The sequence below is a fragment of the Vanacampus margaritifer genome, chromosome 5 (assembly GCF_051991255.1).
Source record: "Vanacampus margaritifer isolate UIUO_Vmar chromosome 5, RoL_Vmar_1.0, whole genome shotgun sequence".
Classification (NCBI taxonomy): Eukaryota; Metazoa; Chordata; class Actinopteri; order Syngnathiformes; family Syngnathidae; genus Vanacampus; species Vanacampus margaritifer.
In genome coordinates, this window is record NC_135436.1 from 9,295,946 (window position 1) to 9,308,016 (window position 12,071).

Sequence of the window (12,071 nt, forward strand, 5' to 3'; positions counted from 1 at the left end):
TGAAGCTGCCGTGGAGGCGCGAGGACTTGAGGCGGCCGACGAGGCGAGAGGACTTGAGGCTGCCGACGAGGCGCGAAGACTTGAGGCTGCCGTGGAGGCGCGAAGACTTGAGGCTGCCGTGGAGGCGCGAAGACTTGAGGCTGCCGTGGAGGCTGCCGACGAGGCGCGATGACTTGAGGCTGCCGTGGAGGCGGCCGACGAGGCGCGATGACTTGAGGCTGCCGTGGAGGCGGCCGACGAGGCGCGATGACTTGAGGCTGCCGTGGAGGCGGCCGACGAGGCGCGATGACTTGAGGCTGCCGTGGAGGCGGCCGACGAGGCGCGATGACTTGAGGCTGCCGTGGAGGCGGCCGACGAGGCGCGATGACTTGAGGCTGCCGTGGAGGCGGCCGACGAGGCGCGATGACTTGAGGCTGCCGTGGAGGCGGCCGACGAGGCGCGATGACTTGAGGCTGCCGTGGAGGCGGCCGACGAGGCGCGATGACTTGAGGCTGCCGTGGAGGCGGCCGACGAGGCGCGATGACTTGAGGCTGCCGTGGAGGCGGCCGACGAGGCGCGATGACTTGAGGCTGCCGTGGAGGCGGCCGACGAGGCGCGATGACTTGAGGCTGCCGTGGAGGCGGCCGACGAGGCGCGATGACTTGAGGCTGCCGTGGAGGCGGCCGACGAGGCGCGATGACTTGAGGCTGCCGTGGAGGCTGCCGACGAGGCGCGATGACTTGAGGCTGCCGTGGAGGCTGCCGACGAGGCGCGATGACTTGAGGCTGCCGTGGAGGCGCGAAGACTTGAGGCTGCCGTGGAGGCGCGAAGACTTGAGGCTGCCGTGGAGGCGGCCGACGAGGCGCGAAGACTTGAGGCTGCCGTGGAGGCGGCCGACGAGGCGCGAAGACTTGAGGCTGTCGTGGAGGCGGCCGACGAGGCGCGAAGACTTGAGGCTGCCGTGGAGGCTGCCGTGGAGGCGGCTGACGAGGCGCGAAGACTTGAGGCTGCCGTGGAGGCGGCCGACGAGGCGCGAAGACTTGAGGCTGCCGTGGAGGCGGCACGGAGTCCGGGGGCTGTCGCGGAGCCGGCACGGAGTCCGGGGCCTGCTGTGGAGCTGATATGGGAACTTGGAGCTGACGCGGAGTCCGGGGCCTGCTGTGGAGCTGATATGGGAACTTGGAGCTGACGCGGAGCCGGAAGCTGCTGTGGAGCTGATCCGGAATCCTGGGGCTGCCGCAAAGCCGGGACGGAAACCTGGGCCTGACGCGGAGCTGATACGGGATCTTGGGGCTGACGTGAAAACGGGACGGAAACCTGGGCCTGACGCGGAGCTGATACGGAATCTTGGGGCTGACGTGAAAACGGGACGGAAACCTGGGCCTGATGCGGAGCTGATACGGGATCTTGGGGCTGACGTGAAAACGGGACGGAAACCTGGGCCTGACGCGGAGCTGATACGGGACCTTGGGGCTGACGTGAAAACGGGACGGAAACCTGGGCCTGACGCGGAGCTGATACGGAAACCGGGGGCTGACGCGGAGCCGGCACGGAGTCCGGGGGCTGACGCGGAGCCGGCACGGAGTCCGGGGGCTGACGCGGAGCCGGCACGGAGACCTGAGGCCCCGACGGCTGACATGGCTCGGAGACCTGAGGCCCCGACGGCCGACGTGGCTCGGAGACCTGAGGCCCCGACGGCCGACGTGGCTCGGAGACCTGAGGCCCCGACGGCCGACGTGGCTCGGGGACCTGAGGCCCCGACGGCCGACGTGGCTCGGGGACCTGAGGCCCCGACGGCCGACGTGGCTCGGGGACCTGAGGCCCCGACGGCCGACGCGGTTCGGGGACCTGAGGCCCCGACGGCCGACGCGGTTCGGGGACTTTGGACATCGGTTGACGCGGTTCGGGGACTTTGGACATCGGCTGACGTGGTTCGGGGACTTTGGACATTGGCTGACGTGGCACGATAGGGACTTGAGGCTGCGGAGCCGGAGCCTCATCAGCCTGCCACCATGGGGAGTGAGGAGCAATAGGGAGACTATAACCCGAGGATACCGAGAGTGAAGGATCGTGACGTAAACTAACGGGAGTGGGTAAGGAACCAGGTAAAGGGGAAACTATGTCATGACGTGGCGGTAACGGTGGGCTATGAGGTGCACGCGATGGGGACCGGTGTGGTGAACACGGCGGAGACCCAGGTGAGGAGGGGTGACATGACCCGGTGTCAAAATAATCCCTAAATGAAAACTGTGAAGAAAACATGTGGGGAACTAAGCTGGTGAAAAAGTCCAATTCGGAGTCAGATTCGGAACTGTAATCCGTAAGTGTATTAATGGGAAAGGGACCTTCATTTTCATCATCGGAGATGTCAGAGTCTAAAAAACATTGAGGCGACAAAATGGTGTCGTAGGGCAGAGACTTGAGTGCGTTTTGCTGATCGCGTGAAAGGGGAAGAGAAGACAAATCCCGCGAAAAGGAGCTTACTTGGATGGAATGGGATTGGATGACAGGCTGATGGTGCTTCCGTGTCGACCGACGACGAGCCGGTCGCTTACGGAAGCTTCCCGCTGGGTCTGATCTTGGTCGGTTCATTCTGTCAGTAAGGTGGGGGCTTTAGGACCCAGATGCGGGAAGGCAGGGCAAGGAGGCAGAGGTGCAGTCCAAAAAGACGTTTTAATATCTAATAGAAAAAAACCTAACTTCAAAATACAAAATAACCTGAACTAACAAAACATGACAAAACAACTAAGGCGAGACTAACAACATGACATGGATCCTGATCAGGAGAAGAGGTCAGCGTGACGTGGCGAAAGACTTACGACAGTTGCAACAGCAAAAATGAACCGACACAGACAGGGGGGAGACAACCGACTAAATACACCAACACTAATGACATGACAAGACACACCTGGCTGAGGGCACTGATTGGATGACACATGAGGGTAATGGGGAAAGGTGGACACAATCAAGGTTGACACAGACACCACACGAGGAAGGGCAAGTGACCAGAAACGAGAGGAGTCAGACTTTTCACAATAAAACAGGAAATGACCAGACAAGGGGAAAACATGACAGGGAGTAAACAAGACTGAAAGTAAACATGACAGTCTGCCTCCTAGTCCAAAGGTTGTGAGATCCAATCCGGCCCTCTGGCCTTCCTGGCTGAAGGTTGCATGTTCTCTGCGTTTGTGCGTGGGTTTTCTCCGGGTACTCCAGTTTCCTCCCACATTCTAAAAAATATGCATGGTATGTTAATTGAACACTGAATTGTCCCTAGATTGTCTGTGTGTGCCCTGCGATTGGCTGGCAACCGAGTTGTACACCACCTACTTCCCGAAGACAGCCCTGGGATAGGCTCCAGCATTCCCGGGATTCTCGTGAGGACACTCAGTGTACTTATGGTTTGGACTTCTGTTAACTTAATCCAGTGGTTTTATAACCTTTATAAATTAGTAAGTGAGAATAATGGAGTTGCTGTAACAGAAAGCTTCTAAGTAACCATTTATCAAAAAAAATTAACTTGATGTAATCAAACCATTCAAGTTCTGCAAAACTTTAACTTTTGAGTTGATCAACTAAAAAAAAGTGAGGCAACAACTCAAAAAAAGTTAAGCTATTAATGCTGTAGTTATGACCCCTACACCGCCGGTGCCCAATCCTCACTCGGCTCTGTCACAAATCACTCCTTTACACACTCATTTTACCTGCATTGATCTTGCTAATGCATTCTTTTGTATTCCTCTTGACCTGTCTATGCAGAAGTATTTTGCATTTACGTGGAATAAGGAGTGTTACTCCTACACCCGGCTTCCTCAAGGTTTTGTGTTGTCTCCTGGCCTTTTCAATGCTTACCTTCGACAGATGCTGTCACCTCTCAAACTTCCTCCGGATGTTCGAATTGGCTCAGGTCTTTGCAGAGGGAGGTGATAGGTCAGATTTTGACAGCGGGGGATGTGCGTGCGCTTTTGACCCACGCCTGTCCTCTCTCTCAACTTGAAGTGTTGATGACTAATTCAGGACTGCCATCTTTAATGGATGGTGAAGCACTGTCACGAGATAATTATTTGACACTTTTTGAGGTCCTTGATGAAGTGTTGCCAATCCCGGAAATTGTTATTTCTGATTTGATGTTTGCCCCAAAAATTGATGAAGAAGCGGCTATATTCATTGACCGTGCGCTTGTAGAATTTTCGTTAAAAACTGGACACTTGCCAACTGACTCTGCACTATATTCACAAGTTTTCAGAGCAGCTGTGCTAAAAGGACTTCCTAAAACGGTTGTTCTGGCCATGGACTCAAATTCGGATTTGCCCGGAGCAGAACATTCTAGGTGGTTAGCCCATCTTAAACATTATTTGAGGAGGTATGCTAAAGATGTCGAATCAAAAACTGAAAAACAAAAGAATACTGAATTACAATTAGCCATTATGCAATTGCAAACTTTAAAGAAAAAAGAGGAGAATCCTGTTCTTCCGGCTTCCACTGATATGTCATCATCTAATCATGTTGTGGGAGATTGTGTTATGTTTCAGTCAGTTCCATTCATTGGTCGAGATTACTGCTTCAACTGTGGTCAACCTGGCCACTGGGCGGATTCCTGCCGTTTGCCACGCGGCAGAACTCGGCGGCAACAAAGAGGGCGTGGATACTTCCCACAGAGGAGACGTAGCTCACAGAACATGCCCACACGCCGACTGTCATCACAACCGCCAGTGCCGAATCAGCAGTTCCTGCCGCCACCTGGTGGACAGTTTCCGCAATGACTGGACCCTGAATTCACATCCAAAGGCCTCCAGGAACCAATGAGTGAGATGGAGGTAGGAGGAACTTCCTTGCCATTTATAGTGGATACTGGAGCTCGTCACTCTACCATTAAGACTTTGCCGTCTGACTGTACGCTCACCAACGAATGGCATTTCGCTGGTTGGATTCAAGGGAGAACAAACTGTTCTGAATTTCACAGCCCCTATAAACACGCGATGCCTCACACAAACTTTTTTACATGAGTTTGTATATGCACCGAACTGTCCCGTGAATCTTATGGGAAGGGATCTTCTCATAAAAACTGCACCATTGATCCAGTGCGGGTCGGACGGACTCACGCTCCAATTCCCAGATGGACATTCATACTACTGCGCTGCTGCCTCTGTCTCTGACTCCTGCCCCCAGTTCCCAGTGGTGCCTCAATACACGATGACATACGCTCTGGCTGGAGGGATGCTGAAAAGTTTTGGACAGAGTGGTCTCCTTGGATTCGTAACCTCCGTTCATACGATATGGTATCTGACTGCTTGCATTGCACTATTTTTTATGACAGATGTGGTGATGAGATATACAGTGAAGCCTTCCGTACAGTTGTTGGCAACACATGGGAGTTGCGTGTAGGTGATCTGTTCGCAGGTGGGCCCGGAGTCGCGTTTTTTGTAAGTCTGACTGAAGAACAACTTAAGTGGTATGAGATGGCGGAACCACCTGATGAATCTGTGCTGGCATGTCATCCTCATGTTTCATTGATGGTCTCATCCCAGCACACGGCGAAGATTTGGGTCCATTTGTCCTGGTGTGCACAAAAGCAACTGATTGGCAACACTCTATACACCCAGATGTATTATATTCCAAATCTCTTGATGCCTATTGGATTAAATCTGATTTATTTGCTTCCATGTCTGTTTTAGAACATCAACTTTTGGATCGACATCATGGGAGGGAGACATCTGACAGTGACCTTGCTTGTGACACGCTAAAAACCTTGCCTGCTAAACTGTGGTCTGATGACCCGACTGACGTAGGCTTGTGTAAAGTTACTCCAGTAACTTTTGAAGTAAAACCCGAATCCGTTTGGGTGCCGAAATACCCTATGAAACCTGACGGTCGTCTTGGCATCTCGGCGACAATTAATGGTTTGCTGAAAGCGGGGGTGCTTTGTAAAATTGATAAGTCAAGCTACAATACTCCCATTCTCCCGGTAGAAAAGAAAAATACTGGTAAATTTCGCATGGTGCATGATCTCAGAGCTATTAATGCTAAGGTGTTGACACCTGCACTGCCGGTGCCAAATCCGCATTCTGCGCTGTCACAAATTACTCCGTTGCATACGCATTTTACCTGCATTGATCTTGCAAATGCATTTTTTTCATCCCTCTTGACTTGTCTATGCAAAAGTATTTTGCATTTTCATGGAATAATGAGTGCTACTCATATACCCGATTGCCACAAGGGTTTGTGTTGTCTCCTGGTCTTTTTAATGCTTCCCTTAGACAGCTGCTATCATCTCTCCAACTCCCTACTGATGTTCTGTTGGTGCAGTATGTGGATGATCTACTGCTAGCTGCACCGTCCGAGGAGTTCTGCCTTCAAGCTACACAGCTCCTTTTGAGCCACCTGGCTTCGGTGGGCCTGAAGTTCTCCAAGGTCAAGCTCCAAATTGCCCGACCTCAGGTGTCTTTTTTGTAAAGACTTATTTCAAAGCATGGAACAGGTATTTCTCCGTCACACAAAGATGACATCTTGCACCATCCCAAACCGACAAATGTTAAACAAATGTTGGCTTTCTTGGGCTTGCGCAATTATTCCCGATATCATGTTCCGGATTTTGCGGAACTGACTCACCCTCTCAGACAGTTAGTGAATGAAAAAGGGATGAGAAACCTGTCACATGTTCTTGTTTGGACTCATGATGCTGAGACCTCTTTTGTTATGCTAAAACAGTTTTTGTCATCAGCCGCGGCCCTTGTCGTTCCTGATTACACTAAGATATTTTTCCTTGATGTTTCTGAGAAGTCATCGAGCGTGTCGGCTGTTCTTTTTCAAAAGGGGGAGACGGGTAATAGACATGTTTGTCTTTATGCATCAACACCTCTTGAAAAATATGAACAGCGTCACCATGTATGCGCAGCTTTTGCTTCAGCACTTGCGCGGTTGATAAAAAACCCCCATCTCATATCGTTTTACATCATCCGTTGACAATACGTACATCACGTAGTACAGTCCAGTACGTAACCAGCCAAGCATTTACTATGACAGGGGGACAACAGAGAAAGATTGAATCAGTCTTGACACAACCGCACATTTTGTTTACACACGAGGGGACAAATATGGCAGACGGCATGCTAGAAGGGCAACCTCACTGCTGCACTAAGCAAATTCTAGAAGATAATTCACTGAGAAAAGATCTTTATGAAATCCCCTTAAACGACCCAGACCTGACGTTATTCACAGACGGCTGTTGTTTCAAGGGTAATAACGGACTACAATCAGGTTTTGCTGTAACACAGATGACTGGAACAACTTTTGACCTAAAAGTGGCAGAGAGACTTACAGGGCCTCAGTCAGCTCAATGAGCAGAGATAGTGGCTGGCACAACTGCATTGAAATTAGCAAAAGGTAAGACTGTGAACTGTTAACATTGTTAACATTTTTAATCCTTTATTTTATATTTTAACCATTTTGAATTTAGCTATAGATGTGTAGAGCAGGTGAAATAAGGTTAAAACTCAATATAACTTGACCTTAACCTATCTGTTATGTTGTTTTTGTCTAAATTCCCTTTCAGTGTCCTGCTTGAGAAAGTTCAATCTGACATACTGAGATTCTGTTTTGGGAAGAAAGTACAAGATGGCACACTGAGAACATGTTTTGTCTAAAATATGAAGAAAGTGCAAGCTGGCATATTGAGATTCTGTTTTGTTCTCACATGAAAGATCAACATAGCATATTGTGAGAATCAATCAGTTTTTTTGTATTCGATGGGAGGGGAAGAGGAATTTTCTGTACAAACTCTGATTGTAATAAAGGGCTGTCTTATGGGGGGGGGGGGGGACACACATTCTTGGATGACACTCTTTTGGTGATATTCAATTGTGTGACCGGAGATCTCTGTAATAAATCCTCCTTGCAAGGACCCTTTTCACAGAAATCTCATCTTTGATTTATTTGAACACGCAAAAGAATATAAATTATAATTTACGCCTTCAAATGGTGACCACCCGACGAACGAACAACGTTTTGCGGGCTGTGGCGTTCACGGACGGATAGAATTCCAGGCCACATTAATTACGGTAAGTGGACATTTTATCCACGTTTAAAGAATTCTGTCTGTTTGGAAGCGCTGCAGCTGGTATTCGTCTTGTAAAATTACATTGGAGATGAGATCTGTGTGAACAGGTAGTGGTAAAATTTGAAGTCGTTTTGTTGGACGCGAAGTCCCTGATTTCGGATTTTACTACGGTGTTTGAACTGTACACGTACGTGGTGACGAGAGCATTGTTTACGGAAATGCCGTCACGTTGGTCGTTGCGCTGAAAATGGGAAAACAGGCAGACACAGCGGATTTGCGCCGCTGTTGAGATGTCGAGAGATTCTTGAATACATTTGATATTAAGGGGTACAGATTGACGCAACGGATTTATGCCGCTGTTAAGAAATTGTAAGATTCTTGAATACATTTGTTCAGCTGCAAGACAACAGATTTACGCATGCGCAGATGAGGATATATTACCAGAGTTTGGTACGTAACGTTACGATGGATTTTGTACAATTGAATTAGCTGAAAAGGCAAACAGTTTGTTTACGCAAACGGAAGGTACTTGGATGATTTGTTATTAAAATCCTTGTATATGAGATTAAGGGTTACAGATTGACACAGCGGATAGTACGGCCGCTGTTAAGAAATCGTAAATATCCTTGAAAAGGTTGTTCAGCTTTGGAAAACAGATTGACACAAACGGATTTAGTACGCCGTTGTTAGAGCGATCGAGGGGTCCTTGAATGATTTGGTATTAAGATTCTTGGATAAGTTTGTTCAGCTGAAAGAAAAACAGGTATCCGGATTTATTTTTTTTTTGTGTGTGTCGCGAAAGCGATATTTCATGTTTGTTTGTCTTTTGTACAATTGTCTGACGTCATTGCATTTATAACTATTTATATAACTTCAATATAATAATAACTAGACAGGTTAATGTTTAATATAAGTTACGGGGGCGCTTTTGACCGCGACACCGAATGGTTTGACCTGATAGTACTTCCGCTAGACGACTTGAGAAGCTTCCGGGGTTTGTAATCGGCCGTCAAACAATGACGTGAAATAATTGAACGACTGGACTTAAGAATATTGTGGAAAAGTTGGGTTCTCTCCGATAAGATCTGTGGTTTGCTTGATGTCTTTGATGACGGCAGTTTAAGCTGTATGTGTACGTAAACGCCGATCGCTGGTTACAAAAGTGTTAGAGATATATGTATTTCTTATATAGAGGAAAAACCCGGACGTAACTGTAAGAAAAGTGTATTAAATGATGATTAATGCTGAAATGTTGACTTTGGGTGGTTCTGTAACGATCGCTCGGATGGCTGTGATGATATCTAAGTAAATAGCGTTCTATTTTTTCGCGCTTTGTAAATAAAAACAGCTGTAGACGACGAATTTACGTAATAAAATAAATAAAACCGTTTAGTAAAGGCTGAACGGGATAAATTGATTGGGACGGTAATATTCCTAATAAAAATCTCCAATGCGACTCTGTTTTACAGGCCGCGGGCGTCAATGCCTACGTTAAGCAATTAGAGGACACATTACATAAATTGTTGCCGTAACTGATTCTCTAAGACCCTCAATCACATCTCCTAAAGACTGATGTTGAAATACTTGATTATCTGGCTTCACAGCGCACTTGCGTCATATCTAAATTATGTTTATACAAATCGAACGAATAACAGCACATCACATTGACTAGTACAGTGTCAAAATATTGCAACACTTCCATGTGTACCTCACGATCATTAGACATACACAACTGTAAGACTGAACTTTTTGCTGTGACGTTGGAATATAAATTAATTAGGCGAATCACTTTGAGGATTATAGTTGCTATGACTCTAGCTGACCACCAGATCTCACTCTTTTTCCAAATTAAATAGCCGAAAGCCTCAAAACCTTTGAAAGGAAAATATCTTTTTTTTTCATAAAAGAGATAGGGTTAATTGTGTGATTGTTGCGCTTGTATGTGCTTTAATTAGGTCTGCTTTTACAGAAGCTAGAGGCAGGTGACATCCGTATTTTCATTTTTATAATTAGGTCTGCTTTTATAGTTTAATGAGAAGATATATATGTTTGTTTTTTTTTGGTTGTTTTTTACTTGAAATATTTTTTGTTATAGCTAATTGTTTCTCCCTCATAATTTTCCTCGTACGCGAGAACATTATTTAACCTTGAGTTTCTTTCCAGAATTTGGTGTCAGCCATTTTGAGGGGCATTCCCGAGACTTAAGTACAGTCCTTGGAAGGAACTTCCCCATTCCCCGTCCTGGTTGTATGACTCTGACAATGGAAAAGTTGGATTGTGTCATGTTGAAGTAGAAGGAAAGAGTAGGTTTTAATGAAAAAAAGGGTGAAGTTTGTAGATAGCAGGAGTTAAAATGGAGGAGAACAGATAAGATAGGATGTATATGAATGGCGTTTGCAGAAGGGGAAAGAGTAGGTTTTAATGGAAAAAGGGTCCATATTTTGAAAGTGGAGGAGACTTCCTCCCTTTGTCGGTGACAATTAAAAAAAAAAAGCCTTTCCCCCAGGCTTATAAATAGAAAAATAATGTTAATTTTTTTTCCTGTATCTATGATGACTTATTCGTAGGTGTGAAAATGATTTGACCTTTGTTTTGTCTCTGAGTCCCATTTCAGAATTTGAAGTCGGCCATTTTGCGTGCAAGTCCCCTGAGGGCGTCAACTGGGAGTTGTCACATTTTTAACATAATTGAGGTGATATGTAATTAAAAATAATCTCTGACTTGATGTTTGACCAAAAGCTGACAAGGGGGCTGCGGCCTTCATTGACCGTGCTCTTGTGGAATATTCGTTGAAAACAGGACATTTGCCAACTGACTCTGTATCATATTTGTAAATTTTTAGAGCAAGCTGTCCTATCTCATCTTAAATATTATTTACGAAGGTATGCAAAACATATCAAATTAAATACTGTAAAACATAACAATACTGAATTATAATTAGCAATTATTTAATTGCAAACTTTCAGAAAATTTTTATTTTTATTTTTATTTTTTTATTATTTTTTATTTTTATTTTTATTTTTTTTAATATATTTTTTATTTTTTTTATTAAAAAATAAAGGAGGATTTTGTTCTTCCGGCTTTCTACTGATATGTCATCACCTAATAATGTTGGGGCAGATTTTATTATGTTTCAATCAGTGCCGTTCATTGATCGAGATCACTGTTTCAACTGTGGCCGTTCTGGACACTGGGCCAGTACTTGCCGACAGCGCTCGCGGGCAGAGGCACATGACAACAAAGAGGAGGACCTTGTTGTTCCGCCCTCCACTGATATTTCATCACCTAATGTTGTGAGAGATTGTGTTGTGTTTCGGTCACTTCCTTTTGTTGATCGAAATCAATGCTTCAAATGTGGTCGAGCCGGCCACTGGGCAAATGAATGCCGACACACGTGGCACGTGGCATCTGGAGCAGAGGCCGCAGACAGCAAAGAGGGCGCGGCTACTATCAACAAAATAGACGCGGCTACTATCAACAAGATGGTCGCGGCTACTATCAACAACATGGTCGCGGCTATTACCAGCAGAGGGGGCGTGGCTTACGTACGCGGTCATCAACACAACAATATCTGCCTTTTCCCCTTAATCAGCACTACCTGCCGCCACCTGCTGGACAGCAGCAGTTCCTGCCGCCGCTTGATGAACAGCAGCAGTTCCTGGCGCCACCTGGTGGACAGTTTCCGCAATGACTGGACCCTGAACTCACATGCAAGGGTCTTAAAAGAGAACAAACTATTCCAATACACACGCAGTGCTCCGCACAGACTTTCTTGCATGCATTCGTATACGCCCCGAATTATCCTGTGAATCCTATGGGAAAGAATCTTCTCATAAAAACTGCTCCACTGCTCTGGTGACTCCGCCCCCACCCAGAATATTTCCTTGAGTTCGTGATCTCAGACCATGTGATGCGGTATCTGACTGTGTACACTGCACTCTATTTTTGACAGGTATAGGTGATGACATATACAGTGGAGCATTCCGTACACAGAAGCAACTGATTGGCAACACTCTATACACACAGATTTATTATA